This window comes from Xenopus laevis, chromosome 8L (assembly GCF_017654675.1).
Source record: "Xenopus laevis strain J_2021 chromosome 8L, Xenopus_laevis_v10.1, whole genome shotgun sequence".
Taxonomy (NCBI): domain Eukaryota; kingdom Metazoa; phylum Chordata; class Amphibia; order Anura; family Pipidae; genus Xenopus; species Xenopus laevis.
Genome location: NC_054385.1, coordinates 48,077,835 through 48,105,294, shown reverse-complemented (window position 1 = coordinate 48,105,294; position 27,460 = coordinate 48,077,835). Strand labels below are relative to the sequence as shown.

The window sequence follows — 27,460 nt, the reverse complement described above, 5'->3', positions numbered from 1 at the left end:
TACTCTGGAGTCTGTACTCTTCAAAACAAACAGTTTTCATACCCTCTTCATCCTCAAGTCAGTAACTGTCACACTTGCAGATATTTTAGCAACAACTAATGTATTTATTAAAGCAGAACTAAACAAAAAAAATATGGGTAAAAAAGTAATTTTATATAATGAACTTTAGGCACCAGAGGGTTGTTGCAAAATGAGGTTTACCTGTCATAGAATCTAATGCTACAGGGATGATTATTACATTATGGTGCAAATTGTATTCTGGTTTCTGGTCTGCCATGTGAATCTGAATTAACTACTAATCAGCCTTATAATGTGATTTTTATATTCTATACTGTATATACAGTATATTGTTGGTCCCTATGTTCAGGTAACTGACAGTTGCATGTGCAGTGAATCAGCAGAAAAGAAGATTGGGAGCTACTGGGGCATCTTTAATTTCACAAATCTTCACCCGTAAAGGGCTGTGGTCACCTTGTGCTGGTACAGAATCTAAAATGTTATGGTATTTCTAAACTACTTTCTTTTTAAGCTTTTGTTGTCTGGCTTTAAGATTCATATACAGTAGATCTTTCATTCATCCAACCTATAAGATAAATAAAGTAACTACCACTCCCTATCATGCCTATAATGTACAAATGAATCCACCAAATAACCTTGCATGTCCTGTTCTCTAACTATTTCCTGAGGAGAACACTGTTTTTGCCGTTATCTGCTGCTCAGTTTATTAACTTTGAAGGAAAAAACAGAAGGCAAACATGACAGAATCACTACAATTGAGCATATAAAGAAGAGAAAAGTCAACTTTGAGGTGGCACAGCTGTTTCATTGTAAATGTATACATGGGCAGCATATTGGTTTGCTTAAATGACTCTAGTCTTTGTCATGCCTGCATTCTTCGTCCATTAATATTATTGATTTAAAGAATAAGTAAAGGTGCCAATGAAAACCTGTACAGATCCAAAGTGTGCTCCTTTATATATCCAGTTGCAGCATTAACTCTCTAATGCAGGGGTCCCCAACCTTTTTTACCCGTGAGCCACATTCAAATGTAAAAAGAGTTGGGGAGCAACACAAACATGTAAAAGTCCCTTGGGGTGTCAAATAAGGGCTATGATTGGCTATTTGGTAGCCCCTATGTGGACTGGCAGCCTACAAGAGGCTCTACTTGGCAATATACTTAGTTTTTTTTAATTAAAACTTCCCTCCAAGCCAGGAATTCAAAAATAATCACCTGCTTTGAGAACACTGAGAGCAACATCCAAGGGGTTGGAGAGCAACATTTTACTCACGAGCTACTGGTTGGGGATCACTGATCTGATGTATATAGAAATGGGGTGCTTGAAAGATACATGAAAATACCTCAGATTCACTAAAGTTTCGCAATAATCAAATGACAGGTTCAAGTCTGCAAAAATCACCAGTGCTATATCCACTAGAGTGGCATGTTTGGGACTAAATTAAAAAATATAATATGTCATTTTTTTTTAAGCAATAAATAAGTTTTATTTATCTATCTACTTTTGTGAGCATGCATTTCTTTTTCAGTGCTTTATATAGCAAAAGCAAAATGGGTATTACTTTGCTCATTTTGCTAAAAAATATTTAAAAAAAATATTGGTTTAATAATAAAAATCACAATATTCACTGCATGGCTTCATGAAACAGTCGTCTATTTGGCAACTCCTAACTCTATTTGTTCTACTCTTCTTGGTATCATCTTGTAGCGAATTCTAACATTCCATTGCTAAACATATGCTTATCTCATAATGATGAATAAATTAAATGTTATTCTTAGCAGTCCTGATACCATGTAAGAGAAAAGGGTGCATAAATTAACAGGCTATTTTTAATTGTTGTGGCTGTCAAGCATGTGTTAAAGAAAGTGCCGCACATGTGATTCAAATGGAGCGTATGTCAAATGAAAGAACAAAACTGCACATCAGATGTTTATTTATAATTTAAGCACAATAAAGTTAATTCAATTTTAAATGTGGTGTCCACGTTATTTATTTAAAGGATAGTCCTATAATAGCATAATAGCAGAGGTGGATTAATTAGCAGCTCAGAGATCTATTGGAATTACCCATCCTCTTATTAATTTTGCTCTACTCCTATGTGGAAATTAGGGATGCAATGGTAAACCCAAGGGAGATGTTAACAGATTAATTTACAGTATGCCATGTCCAAATTCCAGTATTAAATTACAATGTTAACTTAGAGTATCAGTATCTCCACAGGACTGAAGGCTATTGGGGGTCATTTGCAAAAGTAGCCACAAGAGTGGCAAGAGTCGTAGAGGCTGATACATTAGATAGCTTTAAGTTGAAAGTTTTAAACACGGTTTTCATCTCATTGTCTCATTGTCTATCAATAAATACTACTGTAATACCTCTGTACTTTATATCAAGATACTGTCACTGGGTAACCCATAACCATTGGGCACTTAAAAGTGCTTAAAAGAAGGGCCCTCAGATTTTCAATTACTACCAGTAGTGAAGGGTGAATCTGTGGCAAAATTCTGTGTGTGAAATATTGTGAAATATTGTGAAACAGCGAAAAATTTGCAAAACACATTGAAGTCAATGGGCATCAAAATAATTGTAACACGCTTCAATTTTGACAAGAGCGTAAATTTAGATTTTTTTTTTGAGGCAGTGGAGTTTCAGCCGCCAAATTGTCGCAGCAGTTTTGTGAATTAATTAGCTTGCAGCGAAGCGTAGAAATTTGGTGCACATGTGTGTCTGCGAATTTATTCGCCCATTACTAACTACCAGTTGTTACTACATGAAGTTTATAGAGCACCCACAAGGCAGCTCAGTTGGCTGGGCTAGGTTTGCTATTTCACACAGGCCTTTTTAAATGAAATTCTATGCGGTTTCTATGAGTTTATGTGTGGTACACCAAGTGGGAAAATGGAGTTAACTGACCCCATTTTCCAGTTTGGGGACTGTAACCAAGGGAATACACTAAAAAATAATTCAGGGGAACCCAACATGCAGTTATATCTGTGGTATGTAGATGTATTAATATGGATACAGTCCCCACAGAGAGGAATGGGGTTGGTCAATTACTGAGTTCCTCCAGTGATTCTTACTGTGAAATTTGAGAATTATACATATTTGCTGTTCTATAAAAAAGCTTAGCCTTAAACCAGATGTAGGGTGAAGGCTAATTGGTGCTCCTCGATAGTCCTAGTACCATATATGATGTTATGATTATCAGAATAATTTCATGTACCTGTAACCATGTTATGAACTATGAGAGGCTTTGATCAAATGTTCTGCCAAAAAGGTGCTTCACTGATAAGCAGGTTTCTCATTGGTCAATATTCTAAAAGAAGAGAGAAAAGTATCCCCTATTTACCACGTTACTTCACTAACACAGTTTCTATAAAACAACTGGATGCTTGTGCTTTCTATAAATGAACGTTCCATTAAAATTAATAACAATTAAAATAAAATTGTGGATGAACATAATGAAATTGGTCAATATTCTTACATCTGTTATTAAATTAGGCTTCCTACATAGAGAACCAGGAACCATTAAATGGTAGTAGTCATTCAAAAAACCTTAATCGCAATAGCAAGTCTAAAGGACAAATACACCATGCTGTATGTATGTCTACGTTTGCGGCATCCGGTCACTGACAATTATTTTTTTTTAAATCTATAATCCAATATTTTAGCAGTGCATGGACTTCTTTCCTTGTCTGTTTATATTATCTTTATTCTTTCAAGGCAAATATTTAATCTGCACAGAGCATATTTTGTATTGAGTTTCTCTTTAAATTTAATAGGTCTATATTGTATTGATTCACTGCTGCCTTTAATTTTTATTGCTTTTCATAAAACTGTAACTCCTCTGGGGTCGTTTCCATTCTTCTCTAATGCAAACATATTGCTGATATTTATGTGAAACATTTTGCATTTATATGTTGTATTTAAATTCAGATCTGATCATGTTTTATGATGCCATAGACATTTGCTTAGTGAATTGCTAGCTATATACTGCACATTGATTATGTTATGACAATGCAGATACCTACATTCAAGAACATCGTTTTAGTGTGTATTTTTAGAAAAATTTAATACATTTTGTTTATATTATATATGCAAATTGAGAATATTAACCCTAATTTTTTCGCCAAAAGAGCCATTGCACAAGAGTCCTGTGATGATTATACATATGTTTTATTTACTGCAGAAGACTCATTTCTGTATAAGTCACAATGGATGCAGACAAGTGAGGTTTTGCTTTGGATCTATTTGAAATTATTGTGCAAAAGGTAAGGTAGGGATGAGCAAATATTTTGCTAATTGCCTTCAATGTGTTTCACGAGTTTTGTGATTTTTTTAGTGAAGCAAAAAAGGTCAGATTCACCCATCACTGATGCCTAGTCATACTGTATGTACCATGGAGTCTGATCTCAACTAACAAGTGCCTACAATGTAAGATAAAATAGATAAATAGATAGAAAAAGTTGGATAAAATAGAAATTTTATACCTTTCCAACGGAGACACATAAGGCCTAGTGATAAGGTTACAGGCCCCTGAGGAGGTGGAGGGAGAAAAAGGCCACAGACTATGAACATGACATGATGTGATATGAACCTTGGATTTTAAGTTTTACTGGGGTAGGGAATGATGTATAATGTATGTAAAGTACTGAGTGAATGTGTATTATATAAATAAGATACTTTATGTGTGGAAATACTTTATGGATACTTGAAGATACTTTATGGATGGACGTTTATAGCCTTTTATGGATGGTACAAGTCATATTAGACAAGTCACTGATATTGCTGCAGGGATTGCATACAGGACTTCTTAGCACCTAGTGTCCCTCTAGCACTCCTCCTGTAGGGGCAGTCCAGGGGACACCCACCTATCTAGTCACCCACTCATCGAGTATACAGCACTTTTGAACACTGGCTGTGGTTAATACAAAGCAAAGCAACTTTTTCAGGTAAAGATTTATGTATCAACATGTAGAGGATTCAAAAACCGAAAGCAAAATGCGTGTCTGCATAGTAACACTCTACTACACCATTATTTTATTGTCACTTAAGGAAATATAATTCTTACGTTTTCCTTGTAATAAAATATTGGTGACAGGGTGTCGGTTTAATTTTCTCTTTAAACTGATAAAACCTTTGTTTTAAGCAATAATATATCCTGTTATGCTAAGAACCAATTCTATTTGTAAAACATAGCTTTTCTAAATTTAGTCCAAGAATATGTGAATCTTGAAAGGTATAATTACAGCACTGCAGTGTGATAATAAATGGTTATGTGTGAACTCTTGACTGAGAAAGACCCCAGGGATTATGTTACAGGGCTGCTTATTTCTTCACATTTCTGTAGAATTTAGCAAAATATACAATGTATAAAACCAGTTTTATTATGTAAATGTATCAGTATGCTGTTTATACAAGTGTCATTTAGAGCAACACTAAATTAAATTTATGATCTTAATGGACATGCAAATTGGAAAAGAAATTATTGTGGGACCTTAACAATTAAGTTAAACTGGAGTAATTATGGAGTCAACTTTTCATTTCATGTTTAACAAAAGGCAATATCCAATTGATCTCTGTGCAATGTTAATGAATTAAGGGCAATCAGTTTGCTGTAGAAGTAGAGTTCAGTTTTAGTGCATTGCTTTCCTGGTGTTAAATGGCAGTTCTGGAAAGGAATACCAACAAACTGCGTGATCTTTCAGACATTGATTTTAGATAACTTTTTCAAATGCTAATGAAAAAAGGTCTTATAATCATTTTTGCAACTTTGTATGATAAAAATTGAGTACATTGGTATATTGCAGTGTATAACAGGAGTCTGCCTTAGGGTTCCTATGTAGCTTCTATAACAGCCACTCCTCTTACATTCATTAAAACCTTAAGGTGGACATACACTATAAGATCCGCTCGTTTGGCAAGGTCACCAAAGGAGCTGATCTTAACCCGATATGCCCACTAATGGCTGGGTGATATCGGATGATTCCGAACGTTTGGCCCTGGGGCCGAACAATCAGATTACAATGCTAAGAATGGGCTCCGAAGGGTCGCAGTACAGCATCAACTAGCCAATGCGGTCCTGGATCATACGAAAAAAAAATCAAACATGACCGATCAATATCTGGCTGATTTTTGGCCTGATATCGATCGGGAGGACCCATCCGGAGCCCACACATGGGCAGATAAGATGCCGCATCGGTCCAAAGGAATGTATGGCCACCTTTAGCCAAACAGGGCCTTCCACAAAAGAGACAATTACCAGACAATAAAATAACAGAACCCCCTCTAGACAGCTCGTCCTTATATAAACAAATGGGAAAAAGTGTTCCTGACTCCCGCAGAGAACGGAACCAAATTTAGGAAAGCACTAAAATAATGACAACATGTATCAGTTGGAGAAAACATATTTATAAAATGCGAGTGTTTTGGTGCTAAACACCTGACAGACTAATATGTATACTTTTTTGCAACCATAAACCAACATGATTGAGAAAGTACAGAATGCATGGTACCTTAGGATTACATAGCCAAACTTCTTAGTCTGCTTTTAGCCTAGCCAGTAACCAAATACTTCATATCTTCATATTTCTCCTTGGTAAGACCTTTGATAGAATACATACACACATTGCCGCATTTGCCTTTCCAAGACATCTGATGTTCCTGTTCCTTGTCCTGATCCTGAGTTCTCTTCCTGCCCTGTCTTTGTTCCCCATTATCTGACCTTCTGGTTTTACCTTGGCCTGTTATGACTCTGCATGGTTTCTGCCTAACCCTACCTTTGGCCTGTTTTCTGGATTTTTATTGTCTGCCATCCACCTTTGACTTTTGGCCCATCTTAAAGGAGAAGGAAAGCCTGTTTTTACAAAGTGGCTCATTTCAATAGTCAAATTCCCCTACTTTAAAAAAACAAAACAAAACAGTGAACAGTGTACAGTGAATAATCATTCCTTGTATGTTTCAACTCGATTAGTTTCCGCCATCATTGATCGGATCATGTCACCATGAACATCTTTCCCATTCTGTTTCACATGTACGAAATTTTCCCCACCGTATTATGCTTGTAAGAGTTGCACACTTGTTTTTTTACACAGTGGACAAGCATCAGAACGTTAAGAGTCTTGGTCTTGAGAGCAGCGCGGTGACTTCTGGGTAGCTTTCATTCTATACTGCAAGCTTTTGGAAAATCAACACCTAAGAAATAAGTTAAAAAAAAATAGGGGGAGCAAAAGTCAGCACTCAGTTATTGGTCAGGTTGTTGGTCAAGATCAGTTATGCGATTGAAAGTAGGAGACCCAGGGTTGCCATATTCCAACTGACCTCTGATAGGATTCTGTGTGGAAGGAAGTAATTTCTTTCATTAGATAGATTTAGTTTATGGATGTTATCCATTCCTCTATGGTTGGGGCTTTAGTTTCACCTCCTTGGAATTAGAATTTTTGCAGCTAACAAAAGTTTTAAGAGGAGGCTGTGTCTAAATATTTTTTATGGTGTATTAGTATGATATAATAATATTAATGACGGATTGAGGGTTATCTGGCATCCCACAATTTCCTGACATATTAATGTTACATTATTCCAAAAAGGACTTAATTCTGGCAGATAAACCAAATATGAGATATTGACCCTATTGACGCATTGCATCTCCAGCAGAAATCCTTGCGTGTTAAATGCATTAAAAAGTACTGTGTTGGTGTTCTGTACCAATAGGATAGGATTTTATACAAGTTTTTTTGAAACTTACTTCATACAGCACAACAGTAGGGATGGGCGAATTTTTTCGCCTTGTTTCGGAAAAAAAATAACGCCAATAGACTTATATGGCGATGTGCGTCAAAATAAAAAGTCGCGCGTCAAAAAAATTTCGCTGCGCGACCACATTTTTTGATTAATGGATGTCGGCGACATTTCACCGGCGGCAAATTTTTGATGAAACGGGTCAAATTCGCCCATCCCTACACAACAGCATATAATGTATTGAACAACACTCTTGACGCATTTCGTGGCATCTTGCAAATTCAGAAGTGATCGCTGTTGTGCTGTATGGATCTTAATATGGACAATTAAAGGTGATTTTTTTATATATACAATATTTTTCCTGCTGCTCCATGTTTGCACATGTAAAGAGTGTCAGTGTGAAGAGTGGACCCATCTAGTAAAAGAAATAAATAGAATGAGGTTCTGTGCATCTTCCCGGGTACCCTATTACAGACTTTTATAAAAAGGTAAAATTGTAGAACAAATATTTTTAAATAACTATTGAATTATTGAAATACACTGTATAAATGATTCAGTGATCCCTAATATAAAGTATTTGAGGAAACGATGTTATGGGGAGTCTTCTGTATAACTGATTTTCTTTAAGATCGTATCTTTAATTTAAGGTAAAGAAAAATGTAACTGCCAATATCCATGACACAACTGAAACACCGAAGGCGCAATACCCCTATATTAATTCCTTGTTTTCTAACACCCTTGCACTCACAACAGAACCAAAAATAACAGAACCAGACTGTTGACTTTTTCCGTTACCATGGCACTTGTAGTATTGGAAATTCTGTCAGCAGGCTGCAGTGATTCATCATAATCATCCTAATCAACAAGTATAGCCTCCCACTCTTCCTTGTGGTGCTCTTCCTCTGTTTTCAAATAAGGCACATCTGTATCATTGTTTGAAACAGCATGAAACTGTAGAATGTCAACTTGGTTATTAGCATTGCCCTCAATTGGAGCAAAAGCCAAAAAAGTGAATTGCTGTTATTGGTATACCATTTTGGAAAGGTAAACAACCTGCCTCAAATTACTGCTCCTGCTGTTTTCTCTAAAAAGAAACAATGTTACAATAAAGAATGTAAATGCGGGCAGAGAGAGAGAGAGAGAGACAGAGAGAAAGAAAGATTGACCAGAAATTATATTGATACATTTTTGTGAAATGCAATTGATCCTATATTTAAGGCATTAATTAATGTATCTACATTAGATAAAACTGCACTGAAACTGATACATGTGTGTTTTAACGGCTATTTTCCCTGCTCTGACATGTGATATTACATATAACATATTCCAATATATTATAGTGCATACAAATAACCTTGTAATAAGAAACACTGCTATTACCACTGAATCCATATTTATTGGTATTAGTGATGAGCAAATCTGACCCATCTGAAAATTTGTGAAACGGCTCGTTTTTTTTTTACCCGTGACAATTTTTTTTTGATGTTTGCAAATTTTTTTCACCCATTGGAGACTATGGGAATCATTTTTGAAAAGATTTTACTCATCACTAATTATTATATTTAATTATATTTAAATATAAACCCAATAGAATTGTTTTGCCTCCAGTAATGATTCATTTTTTTTTCTTAGTATTTTATTATTACAGAGAAAAAAGAAATCAGTTAAAGAAATTTCAGTTATTTGATTAAAATGGAGTCTAGGGAAGATGGCCTTCCCATTCATTGGATCATTCTGCATAATTGTTTTTCGGATAACCGATCCCATACAGTACCTGTAAATTCTTTCAATCAGCACTTACTCAATGTACAGTATCTGCTACTGGAGGTCACTGACCTTTTCTTCCAGTGATCTGCAGCTGTTTATTCAAGAAGATAGAGGACACTGTCAACTTCAACTACTTCCACTACTACATAACTGCATATTTGCATATTTAATTTTAAAAAAGACAAAGGCCCATCAAGTTCTTTCCCACCAAATGACCCTCAATGCACATGTATTTATGCTTTTAATGCAAACCAACTAAAATATACAACATAAAAAGAACATTGTAGAGAAATCAAATTTACTGTGAAAAGTACAATGTGAACTCATCAGCTTAATACAAGACCCTATTTCTAATTTACAATGATTTACACATTACCTTTAGTTCTCCTGTCAGGAAGTAGAAGAAACAAATCTGCAGCATATTTTATTGTTCTCTTATGCTGCGGCTGAAGCTTAATTTTATGCAAGTGCATGATTTGAAAACACATCCAATTTCTGATATAACAAATTGATTTTTACTTAATTTATAAGCGTTAAAGCTTTACAGCAGCTTTTTTTGTCAACTATAAATTTGATTTCAATTGTCAATTCAATCTTTTATTTTCCAAAAATACCTTTTCATGTGACTTTGGCATTGTACAATAAATCTGAACTATTTTCAAGGCGCTTTATTTTATGTGGCTAGCTGCAAGGTTGTTTTTCTAATTGCACAAATATGTGATACGTGAAAGAATATTCAACATTTGTGGTGTATTTATAAAGCTATCAATAGGTCAGAAATTGGCATGGCAAAACATACTGTAGAAAAAGAATTCCAACTGTGATTAAAGAAACGCATTCAAATTAAATTTCTAGAGAATTGGAAAGAACACATGGTAACAGGCTTACAAATGTTGCAAACTGTACAGTACATATGATGCATTTATTCGAATTTAGAGTTATCAAGTTAAATTTAATGTAGACTGAGTGAAAATGTTAAATCTAGGACAGTAAGCCAAAGGTTGCAAAATAAGCAATGAAGAATATAGCATTCCATTGTAAATACATCCTAAATGCAATTTTTCTCTATGCACAGTTCCTGAGTATCATAACAGACAAGGTTAGTAGACAAGGCTACAATCTTCAAAGACATTAATGTTCATGTACTCACTGTTCACAATATTCTCAAAAAGCTTTAAGCTGCCCTTCAGACACAAGGTTTCAGACATGTTTGTCAGTGGTCAACTCACTGCTGAGAAAGCAACATAAAAGAAACTGTGAAAAAACACCTGAAAAAGCTAAAATCATAATGTCCTCTGGCCATAGGAAACAAAATTAGAGGTTTTTGGTACATCATTACATCTTTATTTAGAGGAAAGAACTTTCAAAGAAAATAACACCAGCACTACACTCAAAAATTGAGGACGTTTGCTTTTGTTTGGGGGTTATTTTGCTGTCCCTGGAATCCAGTGTCAGAAAGCTGGGTCTCTTAATTAACCAGCAGTGAGTCTAGATCTCAATCACACTGAGCTCACTTGAAGAGACTGAAAATTTAAGAAGGGGGAGAACTGGAGCAGTTTCCAAATAGAGTGGTCCAAACCGCTCCCTTACCTCGTGAAGTCCAGAATCCATCAACTCATGAAAAAAACAAGGTGATAGAGGGGGTTACATGAGTGTTGTTTATATAAGTCAGATACTGTTTGTGTGAATCAATATATTTATTGATTTCTGAAACTTTCAATAGTGTTAATGTACATAAGCCCAACCTTGATGAGCTCAAGTCAAAAAGTGGAGTCTTTTTTCATTTTAAATGTATTTCCAATACAGCTTTCCAGGCAAGTTTTTCTGCACTTTATTTTCGTTTCCCTGGAGTAAAACTATTAGTTATTTTTTTCATATTAAACTCTCAGGGCACTGCTATACTACAAAATATTTTGAAATGCTGGATCCTTTATATTACGTTTTGCAATCTCTGTTGAATACTGATGGAATGTAGCTTTCTATTGTTCAGTCTTCAGGGACTGCAGTCTTTGGATATTTGCTATAGTTCTGCTTTTATTCACAAATATAGTTTTCAGCCTTTTCCTTGCAGCAGTTCTTTAGAGATTGATATTTTCATTTAAAAATTTTATTCGATTTAAAGGGCGAGTAGTAGAGGATAAAATATAATTTCTTAACTTTTATTACCTTTAATGTTTTTTTACAAATATTCACAAATTGATTGATACAATAATGTATACCTTAAAATGAACTCTACCTAATGACAACATTGTGTAATGTAAGTACAACAGTAATATAGATATTCTTAATTCTTACACAGGCTTCAACTGCTGTCTTTGCACAAATTGAAGTTCTTTATGGAAGCATGTTCAATCAGTATGTGTTAATTTTTTTTCTCATCTTTTTGTGCTTCTTGCATCGACTGGATTCAGTTCACCATGACATTTGCTGATTTTCAGGGCTTTTGTCACTGTTGACTTTCAGATGCATATATGAGGGCAACCAGCATTCAAAACAAAGATTTCTCTAATTGGTCTCCAAATACCCAGGCTTAGCTTGGATCCACATAAATACACCATTATATTAATAGATTGTTGTAGGACTGATTACAAATTCTACTTGAGTTTTATTTCAGGTACAACCCATATGCAGTCCTTTTGTTACCAGTGATTCATTAATAAATCTGAGGCTGACTTGACCAGAGGTTTGTACAACTACAGCCCGAGTTCTGTAGCTACCCTCTGCTCTTTACAGTAAGCAGTAATTCCATGAATTGTAGTAAGGGTTACAGGGGGCAAATATTGGGCTTTGCACCATAGTATAAGAAATAGACCATACAGTATGTGCAAGGCGATATGACCAAGGAATGTATTTACAGCACACAACCAAGCATATTAAAAGGCAATGCACTGATGCACTTTGAACCATCTAGTGAACAGAGAGAACAATTTAGAATAAATTTGGCAACTGAAAAAGTAGCATTGCTGTTTATTTTTTGTATAGGATGTCTCAGTGCCTAGGTCTGTTGCCTATATTGTTTTGTAGTATGTGATGTGCACATCTTTGGGCCATGTTCTGTGCTGCCCCATACATCTCCACTTCTTCTGAAAGAAATATATTTGTCCTCTACCATGCAAGAACAGCCTGTTGGTCTTGGGAATTTTGGCTAGGGAACCTGAGTACCATCACCACAGTCCACTAGCATGAAATTCTGTTACTCTCCATTCAAGGAGTATTTATCAATGGGTGAAAATGAAAGTTCACCTTTCATAAATATGCCTTCAGAAATACTATAGAATGAATTGAGATGAGACTGCGGTGATCTCTAACTTCACAATTTGATAAATATAACCCAAAGTCTCCTTACCCTCTCTTTATGTGCTGTATTGGAGTTAGATACTGGTTCTTTTTTACAATTTCTGCAGTGAATGGTCACTGTTTGCTGAAGAAGGAGTCTAGTTGCAGCACAACTTTGTTTATGTTTGTTTATGATTTTTCTGATTTCCCATAGTCAGCCTTGGTCAAACTTAGTTACAGGGGCTGAATGCAGGTTTTTTAGCTGGCCATAGATGTTGAGATTTTTAAAAGATCTGATCCTCATCGTGAGACCACAATTTTCTCGGAACGATCATACGAATTGACCATCAACTAAAAAGACCAATTTGCCAGGTAAACAAAGGGGAGCTGCCTGCTTGGCCCTGCAAACATAGATAGATTGCACTGGGACCGACAAAGATGTTGGCCAAAAAATCGTAAGATGTTATATCGTTCGAATCCCACAAACCTTTCCTCCTTACCTTGCCTATTCTGATCCTGTCAGCCTTCCCCTCCTGGTTCTGCTTCAGTCCTGCTTTCACCCTTACCTTAACCTTATTCTGCCTTGACCTTGACCTGACCTTGTCTTGACTGTTCCTGCTTTCTGTCCTGTTCCGACTTGTACCCGTATCCTGTCTTATTTCTTCCCTCATCTGGCTCTGTATCTTGCTCTGCCTTTGCCTCTCTCTCCAGTCCTCTCCTGCTATCCGTTCCAGTCCTTCTGCTCCAGTCATTCTCCTCCAGTCCTTCTGCTCCATTCCTTCTGCTCCCGTATCCTGAGTCTAATCTGATTCTATGCCCGAACCGTCCTTTTCTGATTCTATGCCCCCATCATCCTGTTCTGGTTCTACGCCTGCACCGTCCTGTTCTGATTCTATGCCCGCACAGTTCTGTCTCACCTAGTGTGTTCCATCCTGTTCCTACCCAGTCTGCTCCTATCCCAACTCATCGCCCTCTTCTTGCTGTCCAGTCCTGATCTTCGCCCTCTCCGTCCTGTTCTGCACCTGTTCCACTCTGACATGACTATGCTTTGTCACCCTGTTCCTGCCTTTCCCTTTGTGTTCCGTGGGCACAGCCAGTCGCTGCCTAAAGGACTCACCTTCCTCCTCTACCGCCACAGCAGCCCCTACCAAATCCTTGACACACACTTCATTAATTCATTAAAATGACAATAATACTGGCCAATTACACAGGCCAAATAATCTAAAGCCACCCTATGAGTAGTACTCAGACACCAGGGGATCTATTTATCAATCTGTGTAAAAAAGGTGATTAAATACTCTACATATCAGTATCTAATACATTTCTTAATAAATATGTGTATTTATCAAGCTGTGTATCAATTTTAAGGTGTTTTCATTTCTGCAATTGCATATATGTCACCCTAACTTATTAGCGAAGTTCCTTACCACTATGCTACAACTGTTCTTCATAGGAAGAAATGGCTCCCACAATAACAATGCCTTCTAAACATGGTTCTTAACCAGCTGTTTAGACGAGAGGGAGAGAGGGAGTGTTGGGGGGGCTCTGTTGGGGTGGGCTCTGGTTCCACTGATTGATGTGGAAGGCAAGGAGCACATATAAGGATGTCTGCATTTCTTTCAGGCACAATAGGCTGCATTTTTTTCCAGCAAATACAGAACACATGGCGAAATTATAGTGCACATCCACAACAATTTTTACTACCGAAACAGAACAAAAGAAGGTGAGTATAAAAGGTATGACCCCTTGTAATTTATAAATCTATTAGGCCATAAGTCAGATACTCAGCCATCCACATTTAATTCTAACTACATTATCTCGCCACTAGGGTGGGCAAATCTGACCTATTTCACTTTGCTGAAAATTTGTGAAATGCTGAAGTCTATGGGCACCAACATTTTTCACGTATTGGAGTCTATGGGTCGCAGTGAAACTTGGCGAAAACTTTTGCACATCACTACTTGCCACCCACTAAACCCCTTTTCTCCCTTTTTCTATTAAGACTCTCTCCTGACTCCCAGGCCAGTACAAAAAATATAAACTTCTCATCATAACATTCCCATCTTTCAAATTATTCAAAGCTCTGAATACTTCTTCTTTTCTCCTGGTATACTCCCTCTTGGTAATTGTACTTAGTGGGAGGATTCATTGTCCTTACCATTTACCACTTGAACTGAGTTACATATCAAACCATTTCCCTCATTGTGCCTGGCTTCTGGAACAATCCCCCACTTTGCATCCGGACACATTCCACATTAACTGTGTTCTCAGACCTCCTTAGGAATCCCTTTCTAAAGCATTTCACTACTGCTTCTCTGCCACAACACACTCCTGACTTGGCAAATTGCCTCCCACCCCCGCATAACATTGTTTCTATCTTTCTCCTATTTCTCATAAGTTGTATGAGCCTGTCCAACTGTGTAATAAAATTCCTTATTTGATTATTCTCATTACTAACTTTAGAAGGCATTTGTACAGTACTCTATCACAACATTTGTGTACAATTACTTTTTTCTCATGCATATTTCTCTTTTCTACTTTCTTTCTTTCTCTCTTTATCTGACACAGGTACACACTCACACTCTATATTCATGTGTTTATTTACAAAGGAGAAAACACACTGAAGTATACACTGAATCTCTGTTTACCATGGTACATCTTGAAGTAGATAAGTGGGAGTCACTGAACCATAAACAATTGGTTTTGGAATACTATACCACATCTCCAATTCACGCCTTTCTGCATTCTTTTCAATTCAAAGCTCAAAACAAAGGAAGAGCACAACAACACATCCTTGGAATCCAATATAAAGTGTTGCAGGCCACTCAGCAAAACAGAAATGTAAAGAGAATGATATAATGGTCGTTTAACCCATGTTTGTCCCTTGAGTCACATATTTCATGGTGAAACATTGCAAAATGTATCTAAATGTAAATGTTGTCCATTTGCATTCTCTTATTGCATTATTTAAGATTAATTTAAGATTAATTCAAAAGAATCAATTTAAAAAAATGATTATATAAATCTATCTATCTATCTATCTATCTATCTATCTATCTATCTATCTATCTATCTATCTATCTATCTATCTATCTATCTATCTATCTATCTATCTATCTATCTGGAAACCTATTATCCATCTCCCATAGACATAGACATAATTTAACTTTTTATTTAAAATAATATAACAGTACCTTGTACTTGATTCCAACTATGGTATTGTTCTTTTTGCAGGCAACATTCCCATTGGGTTTCATTTATTTTTTTATATCTTTCTTTAGTAAACATAAGGTATGGTGATCCAAATTACAGAAAGATTGTAAAACCCCAGGTAATGGGCTTTCTGGATAACAGCTCCCATACTTGTATATATAATTGCTCAGTACTATCCCAATCATTTATTATTTTGTCTCTTTCTTTGCAAGTGCTGTATGCTACTAAATAGCCATCACAGCAAGACCAATCAATTTCATGGGTTTAACACAATTGCAAACATATCAATTCAACTGCTCATCTTCCATCTAAGTTGCTTCCTGGTAACAAAAGCATTACAACTTCATTTGTACCTATTTCCATTACATAAACACAGCCAAAGATTAACTTGCAAAGATGCAGCTGGCTACTTTTAATGAAAGAAGTCAGTAGATTGGAACACTGTAAACATGCACCAGACAATATATTTATTTTTATATCCCCTTATTTTTATGTTTCTAAAAACTATGGAGAACTAGTTAACACAAGTGATTAAAATGTTTATCCCAAAAACCAAAAACGTCACCTTCCTTTCTGCAGCTGGAATTGGTAGGCCCTGTTTCTGGTTTTACCAAAACAACAGGTCTATTATTTTTGTTAAATTTTTTTGGAGTATTTGGATGTGATAAGAAGATGAAGTAGAAGAAAAAGAGAAGAAGCAGATAAAAAGAAGAAAAGAGGCAATAGCAATGAAAATGAGGTTTGTATCAAGTTAGAATAAGTGAGAAGAGGTACTTATCGATGGAGCGTGGCAGTTCTATCAGTCCTTTTTTCCTTTATGTCCAGTTCAACATTCTTAACCAAAACCAGAAAGAGCACATAAATATTTAATCCATGTAATGGAGAACAATATGACCCTCACCATTTCAAGTTAGCATTGCTTGCAAAACTTACTTTTATCACCCATAAGTGTTCTTGAACCTTTTTACATTCTATCCATAGGCCTTGCCAACATATTTTTTAAATTCCCAGTGCAGGGCCTCATTATGACCTTTCATTCATATACCTTTATTGGCACATTTACTAAGGGTCGAAGTGAATTCGAAGTGAATATTCGAATTCAAAAACTTTGAATTTCAAAGTAATTTTTGGGTACTTCGACCATCGAATAGACCAAATTCGACTTCGATTCGAAGTGAAAATGCTTAGACTATTCGACCATTCGATAATCGAAGTACTGTCTCTTTAAAAAAACTTTTACTTCGACACTTCGCCACCTTAAACCTGCCGAATTGCTATGTTAGCCTATGGGGACCTCTTAGAACCTATAGCCAGTATTTGGCTAAGTTTTGAGAAGTTTAAGGATTTTTTTGTAAAATCGGACGATTAAATCGTTTGATTCGAAGTATGATCGAAGTTCGATTGTACGATCCTAGTACGATCTTAAAAACCCTCTCACTTCGAATGTCGGACGATCCTATACGATGGTCGAATTTCGAAGTTTTTTTCACTTCGAAATTCGACCCTTGATAAATCTGCCACCTAATCTCCTCTACTTTTAGATGACCAACCTGCTAGAAACCTCTCCCTCCAAAAATAAAACATCTTAGAACACTGATGTACACAGAGGCTTGAGTAGAAAGCAAGATAGAAGCTGTACACACATGTTGCATTATATTGGTGCTTTACCATTTATTTGGCAGGAAAGTTGAAAAACAAATAATGTTTCAGGTGGACACATCTCCATTCATCTACAGTAATTTATTATAAATCTATAGTTTGGATCAAGCCACAGTGAATCCCTTTAAATACACTTTACAAACATTTGAAGCGTTAGTATCACATTTTGGGCAAAATATGTAAGCTCACATGCCATGTTAAGGCCCCAGAAGCTGGTCAACTGTACAGTGTGGGATAGTCCAAGCACTCACTATTTCTCTTTGTTTTCTGTACTGTTGACCACTTCATATACTGTATATATATATATATATATATATATATATATATATATATATATATATATATATATATATATAAAATCACAAAATAATGGGTTTTACAAGTCTCTTGTCTTCCTCCATACCAGTGAGGGTTTTTTTATTATTGTGCCCTAAAATAAATGTGTTCCAACCCAACTACTCCCCCTACTCCAGCCCACAGAATGTATGCAGTTATAGTGTCACTGAATAAATATGCTGCTTGTAACAGTTTCTGTAACCCCCACCCACTCCTTAATGAGTGCCATTGTTATTGTATTTAGGTATTTGTTTCTCCCCATCACTGCAATTTGTCTTATTTGGTCTACAGTACAGAGCTGTAACGCAATACGTTTGACATTAATGCTAATTTAACTGTGATAACACTGGAATTTATTTAAATTTGAATTTTCAAAGGGACATTAAAGCACTATGCTATACATTGCATATGGCAAATGCTTTACTTCAGCACATAATTGTCAGTCAAATTAATGAACAATATATGCTAATTTGAACTAATTTAAAATCAATAAGGTAATACAGTTCACATTTAAGAGCTTCTTCATCTTACATACTATTCTCCCAACTCTCTCTTTTAGTGAATCACGTCATTAAAAAGACATATCTGTCAATAGGGTGATTTCGTTCTATCAAGATATAGCTCACTCTGCACAGACTAACTTTAGAACATCAGCAAAAGATACTAGCTCATCGTTCTTATTTTGTGCTCATCGGCATCTGTATAAATGATAGATTTAGAACAAATTACTGTGGCTGGCTAATTGATTACATGTGTAAATAGTTTTCTTTTCCCCTTTATTCTTTTAAATTGAAACATATAGGAGATAATTTATGTTTTCACATAAACAAGAGTAAGGAGGAAAAGCAAGCTTTTATTATCACTGTACATAATGATCGCTATATTTTACAGTACACATATATATGTGGGTGTGTGTATGTGTAAATACTGTGCAGTTTCAGCCCACAGACCATCAAAAAGGTGGGTGCATTGTCATAAGAATTTATAGCAAGGACTGACCAGCATACATTATAAAGTGATCAATGTGATTTATTGAGTATCAGAGTGATACTCAATAAGTCACATTAATCATTTTATAGGGAATGCTGGTCCTTGCCATAAAAGTATCCGCATTGAACTTAGAAGGATTAAGTATGATTAAAGGAAAACCTATACTTCTATTTAACTGAGCAGAAAATGAATTAAAATTGAGGGAAATGTAAAAAGCTTCCAAAGCTAAACAACAGTACTAAAAAGAAGCGGCAGATTTTTGGTTGGCAAATTTTTGCAGCAATTTATAGAAATTATTTGCTTCGGTGAAACACAGAAATTCCCCACAAATCCATGCCTGTCCATGATATTGAGACATTATGTGCCTTAAGGTACCATAAATGCCCTCTCCTGTAAACAAACCAGTGAGTGTTTGTCCATATATTGCAATATATTTCAGCTGGTCAACTATGTCAAAGTCATTACTGTTCTGGTCAGTCCTACGCTTAACTTTCATCTGATTTATTAAGAATTCTACTGCTTCATTATACATATTACACATTTTACCTGCAACTTACTTGCTTTCAATGTTGAAACTTTCAAACATGGTTGCCCTTCTTTGGCCTGATAACCAACCAGTGGAGACTACAGGTATGGGACCCATTATCTAGAATGCTCGTGACCCGGGGTTTTCCAGATTAGGGATCTTTCTGTAATTTAGATCTCTGTGCCTTAAATCTACAAAAAAAATCATTTAAACTTTAAGGGGCAGATTTATCAAGGGCTGAAGTGCAAATTTGAAGTTCAAGCTATTTTGACTATTGAATAGGCCAAAATTTGATTCAAATTTGAAAAAAATTTGACTATTTGAATATGAAAATTATCATGTACTGTCTCTTTAAAACTTCGACTTTGACCATTAACCATCTAAAATCTGTCAAATTGCTATTTTAGCCTATGGGTGACTGCCTAGAACCTGTTTGGAGTCATTTTATGGACTTTGAAAAATCAAAGTTTTTTGGGGCAAATCCTTAGATTCAAATTTGATTGAATATGTTAAAACTTCGATTCGAATGATTCAGATACAGCCTATTCACCCTACTGTATGTTAAAAACATTCAAAAAAACACCCATTACTTCAAAATTCGACCCTTGATAAATCTGCCCCTAAATAAACCCAATAGGCTTAATTTCCCTTCAATAAGGATTAATGATATCTTAGTTGGGATGAAGTACAATATACTGTTTTATTATTACAGAGAAAAGGGGAATCACTTTTAAAAATGTGAATTATTTCATTATAATGGAGTCTATGGGAGACAGCCAAGTCGTAATTCAGAATTTATGGATAACGGGTTTCCTGATAATGCATCCCATACCTATATATTGAAAACATTTTTATTTTGCACAGCCTATTGATTTACCATTTTTTTTATACTGAACTATTCCTTTAAAATGTTTAATGTTTGGTTTTGTACTCATGAACATATGGGAGATAAAATGCTATTAAAAAAGAAATTTGAGTCACTTTTTGGAAATTTTGTGAAGAACACTAACTTTATCAAGGATCTACAGAATGGACATTTAACCCATTTTTGAGTGTGTACTTCTAGGGACTTTTATGATAGATGATATCTGAGATGATCTCTTTGTTTGCAGGTGTCAAACTGTCTGCCATAAAAACTCACATGCACATTATTCAATACCTTTTAAATACAGTAAGGGGCTGCATTGTTAACATTCAAATTCAAGTATTTGCCACAATCTGAGTTTTTTGTGCTGAAAATCATGAATTTGATTGAGGGGCCCATTTACTTAGCTCGAGCGAAGGAATTCGACCATGGAATGGGCTACTTCGACCTTCAACTACGACCTTCGACTTCGAATCAAACGTTTCGAACTAAAAATCGTTCGACTATTCGATAGTCGAAGTACTGACTCTTTAAAAAATTCTTCGACCCCCTAGTTCGCCACCTAAAACCTACCAAGGGCAATGTTAGCCTATGGGGAAGGTCCCCATAGGCTTCTTAACAATTTTCTGATCGAAGGAATATCCTTTGATCGATGGATTAAAATCCTTCGAATCGTTCGATTCAAAGGATTTAATTGTTCGATCGAATGATTATTCCTTCGATCGTTCAATCGTAGGAATAGAGGTAAATCCTTCGACTTCGATATTCGAAGTCGAAGGATTTTACTTTGACGGTCGAATATCGAGGGCAAATTTGCCCTTGGGCAGTAACCCATGGCAACCAATCAAATTGCTGCATTCATTGTTTTACTTGCAGCTGGCTTTAAAAAGCTAATCACCGATAGGTTGCTATAGGTAACTGCCCATGGGCAAATTTGCCCAGTGTTGATAAATGAGCCTCACAGTCTTGGAAAAATTCAAGCATTTTTTTCAATTCTTGAAAGAGTCATTGACAATGATGAGTACAACGCAATAGTGCTGCATTGCAATGCAATAACGTTTGATAAATAAACACACGTTTGATTTGAGTGTTTGAGGGTTTTTTTCCAACCTCAAAAACATTAGAATTCCCAGAATTTTTATTGGCAGGGGAGGGCCCAGCAGAAAGAAATGGAAGTTTTACGGCACTCTGTAAACCATATGCAGAGCAGATTGAAAATGATTTCTTAAAAAATAGAAAGATCTTTATTAAACAATCAGCTCAAGCCTTACACATATGTGTCTGTTTGACACTTAATCATAGGCTTAAGCATGTGCAACACAATACCAGTATTTAATGAACCAAATACCAATAGGAAAAAGTGGGAGGGAAAACAGACAATTCCAATGATGGATTTAAAGGAACCATGTACCCAATAAAAATGGTAAATATAAAAATCACAATAAAACAAATCCAACTGTCAAGTTCAGAAAACAGTTGAGATGTTTAAATATGAAAGAGATTGTTTAACTATTCAAAAAACAGATATCGTATGTATATTCAATCATGTGTAGAAAAGAAGCAGTCCCATGCATATATGATGTCAGACATGTAAGAGGAGTATCTAATAATTCTCATGGTATATAAATGTATATAAAATTCAAAAAACAATCAATAGATAAATAGAAGAGAAATTGTTTTCCATTTTTATACAATAGAACTAATCTTAATAGTAATAGCATAAGTAATAGCATCATTTATTCCTTTAGGTAACCTGGTGTCAAGAGTGAATATCCAGAATACCTCACCCAAGTGTTTTTTTGCATTAAATCACCACCTCTATAAGGGGGTCATGACCCTTTATATTACTTAAATCTGGAAAAAAATATTATTTATATCTGAAAGTAAAAAGTGTTTATACACATTCGTGATCTTTTTGTTCCGGATATCAGAGATACTGTATGTTCACAGATACATTCCCTCAAGCTGCATGAAGTCTGTTCCATGTATTGCATACCATATTCCTTACATGTGATTAGATATATAATATTTTTTGTTCTGCAATTGATATGTTGTTCTATTTCATAGGATTTTTTTGTAACAGAAGAAACAAAACAACCACTATGGTATATGAAGGGTCAGAGCTTGTAGTGTGTGGCACCACATCTGAAGGTGCCTCAATAGCAAAGCCAGGTGGGTATTTTTTTCCTCTTTATCAAAAATCTCACTTGGTGATAGAATTTTTCCAAGAGTGTTGCAGGGGAGAGCCCAGGCTAGAAAAGAAATGCATCTGTATATGTTGCTATATTTAAGAAAATATAGTATGCACTGTATTCAGTTCTGTTAATACACTATTTAGCAACCATATTTTAGTTAGTTGTTGCTGAACTAAAAATCCTTCCAAATTGTATATTATTATCAAGGGTTAAAACATAATGGGAAACTACTTGAAGAGATGCAAGTGTAAGCCGGACAAGGAGGGGGAACTTATCCAAACCTTGGGACTTTTTTAGACTTTATACTGGGAAAGTAGTCAAGCAACATCAGGGATGTGTTATTAAAGCAATATTGTTATTTGTGTCAACATTTTGATCTCTAAGATACAGTGCTGTGCACCAGGCATGTCTTAGAGGCACATTTACTTAGTTTGAGTGAAGGAATAGAAGAAAAAATACTTTGAATTTTGAATGTTTTTTTTTGGCTACTTTGACCATCGAATTGGCTACTTCGACCTTCGACTACGACTTCAACTTCGAATCGAACGATTCGAACTAAAACTCGTTCAACTATTTGACCATTCGATAGCCGAAGTACTGTCTCTTTAAAAAAAACTTCGACCAAGTACTTTGCCACCTAAAAACCTAAAACCTACCGAACATCAATGTTGTTGGGAAAGGTCCCAATAGGCTTCCTAACAATTTTCTCATCGAAGGAAAATCGTTCAATCGATGGATTAAAATCCTTCGAATCGTTCGATTCAAAGGATTTAATCGTTCGATCAAATGATTTTACTTACTTAATTAACCCTCGATATTCGACCCTAAGTAAATGTGCCCCTTATTATTGGTAATGTGCTAATTCAATAAATGAATTTGCAAGTTAAAAAGGAGAAGAAAATAAGTCATTGGGGCTCATTTATTAAAGCAGCGCAGCGCATAAGTGGACGCAAAAGGTTGTCTGCGCCATCACAAGCGTGATCGCTAATATATTTGCGTGATATTGCGCATAACACAGAGCTTTTGCGATGGTTTTGTTTATGCGCATTGCGCAAAAGATTGGGCATTTATGTCGCAAACGATGCCGTGGTTGTTAGGGGCGTGGCTGTGGGCGTGGCTACAATGCGCTTGCACTGCGGCCGTCGCAGATTTGCGTCTGTATATGTGCAAAACTGCACCCGGGCAACAGCACCACAATTTTTACGCCTGCCTCTTCGTGGCGTAATAGTAACGCTCTTCAAAATGCGCATTCCTGCCCAGCTGCGCTAGTATATTCAAGATGAACAACCCTTGTAAAGTGCATATTAACCACGCCTTCCACCCAACATGTTTATATTGACCAAGGTTCCTTTAAGGGTATCAGGTAGGCTAAACACCTTTGCAACCAAACAAATATTAGCACAGAAACAAATGCAGATGCGTCTAAGTGAACGCAATATGCGCAATATGTGACGCAACTAATTAAAGCAGCGCATTCATACATGAGCACAACTAATCCTTACCTTTGCGGTATCTTCCTGTGCGCACAATTTATTATAAGCACTGCGACAGCTGATATGCAGTTTCACACGTCGCACCTGTCTTGTGTCTACATTAGCGCACAAATCGCACTGTTAAGGTATCGTGCACTACATTATTAAATACTCGCATGCGCTGGGCAAATGTCTGGCCACTGCGCTCTTTTTAGCGCTGCGCTGCGTTAATAAATGAGCCCCATTGTGTTATTTTGTATTATTTCAAACAACTGTGAGACAATCAAGAGTAATTATTTTGTAATCTAGGCTAGAAGTGACAAATGCAAGCATCTGTGCTCAAGATACAGTACCAAGCTAGGATAAAAAATTTACCTTAGAAATAAGCTTCGTAAAACGGGGTTTCCTAGGCAACAAAAACAAAAGCATTCTGTTACAGGAGAAGCAAATTCTGTGTCCTTAAATAATTATTGTGAAATAGTATAACAAAATATATTTTTGAAATTACTTTCAGCCTTCTAAGCAATTGTGTGTACATGCTGATGCATGGATAATATGTTTATTTATTATTGCTAGGACACAAGTGAATGAAAACGGAGGGGAAACAAATCAGTGCCTGTTGGTGCCCATAAACAGAGCACTTGGCTCTGCACCTTTCATTGGATTAAAATACGGCACAAGGTGCTGAGCTGTTGCCCCAAGACAGCCCTGTACTAATGTCTATTGTAACTTGTCCCGCCAACCACCTGCTTATACTGCATACAGAGAACCACCACAACTAAAGCAAACTAAAGCCAGTTTAATTCTAACTTGCTTCCATTGCAGGTCCAATTGGGAACAAATCAAATTAATAATGCAATTAAATATAACAACGGAAATTATGTAATTATAGATATGAATGCACACAAACTGATCGGATACATTCCGAAGGGATGCTGTTTTTTGTCATTAAAATTGCAAAAAAGTGGACTCAAAAGAATCACATAAAGTAGGTTTATTTACCTAAACCACAATTTTTCCCTCTGAAATTTTTCACTAATACCTTATCATAGCTTATCATAGTCACTACTTTTGGCTTTTTCATTTGAAATAGCATTGCCTGAATTACAAATAGGGAGTGCTGACTTAAATGTAGGGAGATAGGAGATCTTTCTAAAAAAAACTTTACACAGTTAGATATTTTTGTTTATTTACTGTATACAGAGCTTTGCAGAGACCAGTCCCTTCTCGAGTGGAGTTTACAATCTAAGACCCCTATTACATTCACACACAATATGGGCAATGCTATCAGGAGCCAATTAACCTGCCTGGATGTTTTTAGAGTGTGGGAGGAAAATGGCGTACCTGAAACAAACTCATACAAACATGGGGGAGAGTATACAAACAGATATTTAAACTATTAGTATATAATATAATGTCCACTAGAGATGAATGACAATCTCCTTTTTTACTTTGCAGAAAAAATTACAAAACCTCTGAAAAATTTGAGAATTGGTGAAATTTGGATTTTGAAAGTAGGAACAAAGGCATTGGGGTGGTTTCTATATTTCCACAGTAATAAAAGCTAATTCCAACACTTCAGCCCCAGGCACATCCTTAATGTCCACTCATATGCAATATATACCGATATTGTTAAATGTAATTTTTGAAATAATGTTGAATTTCTCTTATTTTATGTGCAATGGTCTCTTTTGATTTAAATCTTTTCAGTGCATATTTTCAAGCAGAGATCTTTGTGTTCTGAATTCAGAATGTTTACTTTGTATTTAAACATATATAAAGTGCCATGCTGTTCCGTTGAATAGCATTGGAGACTGGAATTCTTTAGAATGTTTCAAACTCTGACAAAAGGTATAGAAAACAAGTGAATATTTAAATGACAGACTCAATGTTTAGGACTTAATAAGAAAGACGCCATCCTTCAAGTAAAAAAAATCCCCTCTGTATACATATAACTATGATGCACTGACATAATTTGCATGTAAATTCTGTAAATTAACAGCAATTTGCTGTAAATGAAAAATAATCTGTGTCATAAAAAAGCCAAGGTCTGACCCTCTATCATTTATTTTGCTGGAATACAACTTTAGAGCTCTTTTCACACAAAAAATATTGTTGAGAGTATTTAATCTAAGCCTGAAAATGCTATAATTTATCTATAATATAAACAATGTTTCCCCTTTTCTCTTTCTATTCTATCTGCAGAACCAATTGTCTCCAATCAAACACATCCAGTATTAAAATATTCTATTCAACCCCCAGGAAACCAGCTAATGCAAAATGCAAACAATTTTTTTCCAGCCCAAGTTTTCTATATTTCCATACAAAAAAACAAAGGGAAAAGTAGGAAGGAACAATTGACATTTATCTTTTAATTAAAGTCAAAATGAATCCTGACAAAGAGCTAGACTAAGAATTATCTACCTTATGTTTTGAGGTAAGTGTTACTGCCCAGATTTTCAGCACCCCAAAGCTTTCGATCTTCAAAAACATAAAACAGGAGATTTTCACCTTTCGTTTCTGCTCAGGTTGCTGTCAATCAGTTAATAAATCAAAATATCATCAAAATACATGAATAGAAAGTGAGGTTACATCTGGCAAACCTTTAATTCAAATAGGTAAATTCCACGCTTGGTAAAACATGAAAGACTTCATTCTTGAGCCCATCAATTTAGAATCAAATACATTATAATGCCTTGTGCTTTTAAACAACTATAATTTCTACAAAGCCATACATTGCAAATATAAATTAATTTCACAAATCAAGCAAATGGATTTCATTCAATTCTAGATTTCCCAGACCAACCCCAGATAATTTTTGATAGTAAAGAGTAAAGGGCAGATTTACATAGGGTCGAATATCGAGGGTTAATTAACACTCGATATACGACTGCCGAATGTAAACTGTATGAAAAATACTTAGAATTTCGAAGTTTTTTTGGGCTACTTCGACCATCGAATTGGCTACTTCGACCTTCGACTACGACTTCGACTTCAAATCGAACGATTCAAACTAAAAATCGTTCGACTATTTGACCATTCGATAGTCGAAGTACTGTCTCTTTAAAAAAAACTTTGACCACCTACTTCGCCACCTTAAACCTACCGACCACCAATGTTAGCCTATGGGGAAGGTCCCCATAAGCTTTCTAAGCTTTTTTTGATCGAAGGAAAATCCTTCGATCGATGGATTAAAATCCTTCGAATCGTTAGATCGAAGCATTTGCGGTATCCTTTGACGATATTCGAAGTCGAAGGATTTTACTTCGAGGGTCGAATATCAAGGGTTAATTAACCCTTGATATTCGACTAATAGTAAATGTGCCCCTATGTATAACATTCAGCTGCTCTGTAGTAAAATCTTTAACTTGTGGTCACTTTTAAATGATGCGATGCTTTAACTAATATTC

General features: G+C 35.7%; 1 long non-coding RNA gene across 1 annotated transcript in view; it reads left to right on the top strand.

The window, feature by feature from the left end:
* Positions 1–26,957, top strand: part of LOC121397028 — a 53,287-nt gene extending 26,330 nt beyond the window's left edge. The window contains exons 2-3 of the long non-coding RNA XR_005963363.1: positions 22,451–22,555; positions 26,256–26,957. This is a non-coding gene — a long non-coding RNA (uncharacterized LOC121397028). The remainder of the gene's footprint in view (positions 1–22,450; positions 22,556–26,255) is intronic.
* The last annotated feature ends 503 nt before the right edge of the window (positions 26,958–27,460 follow it).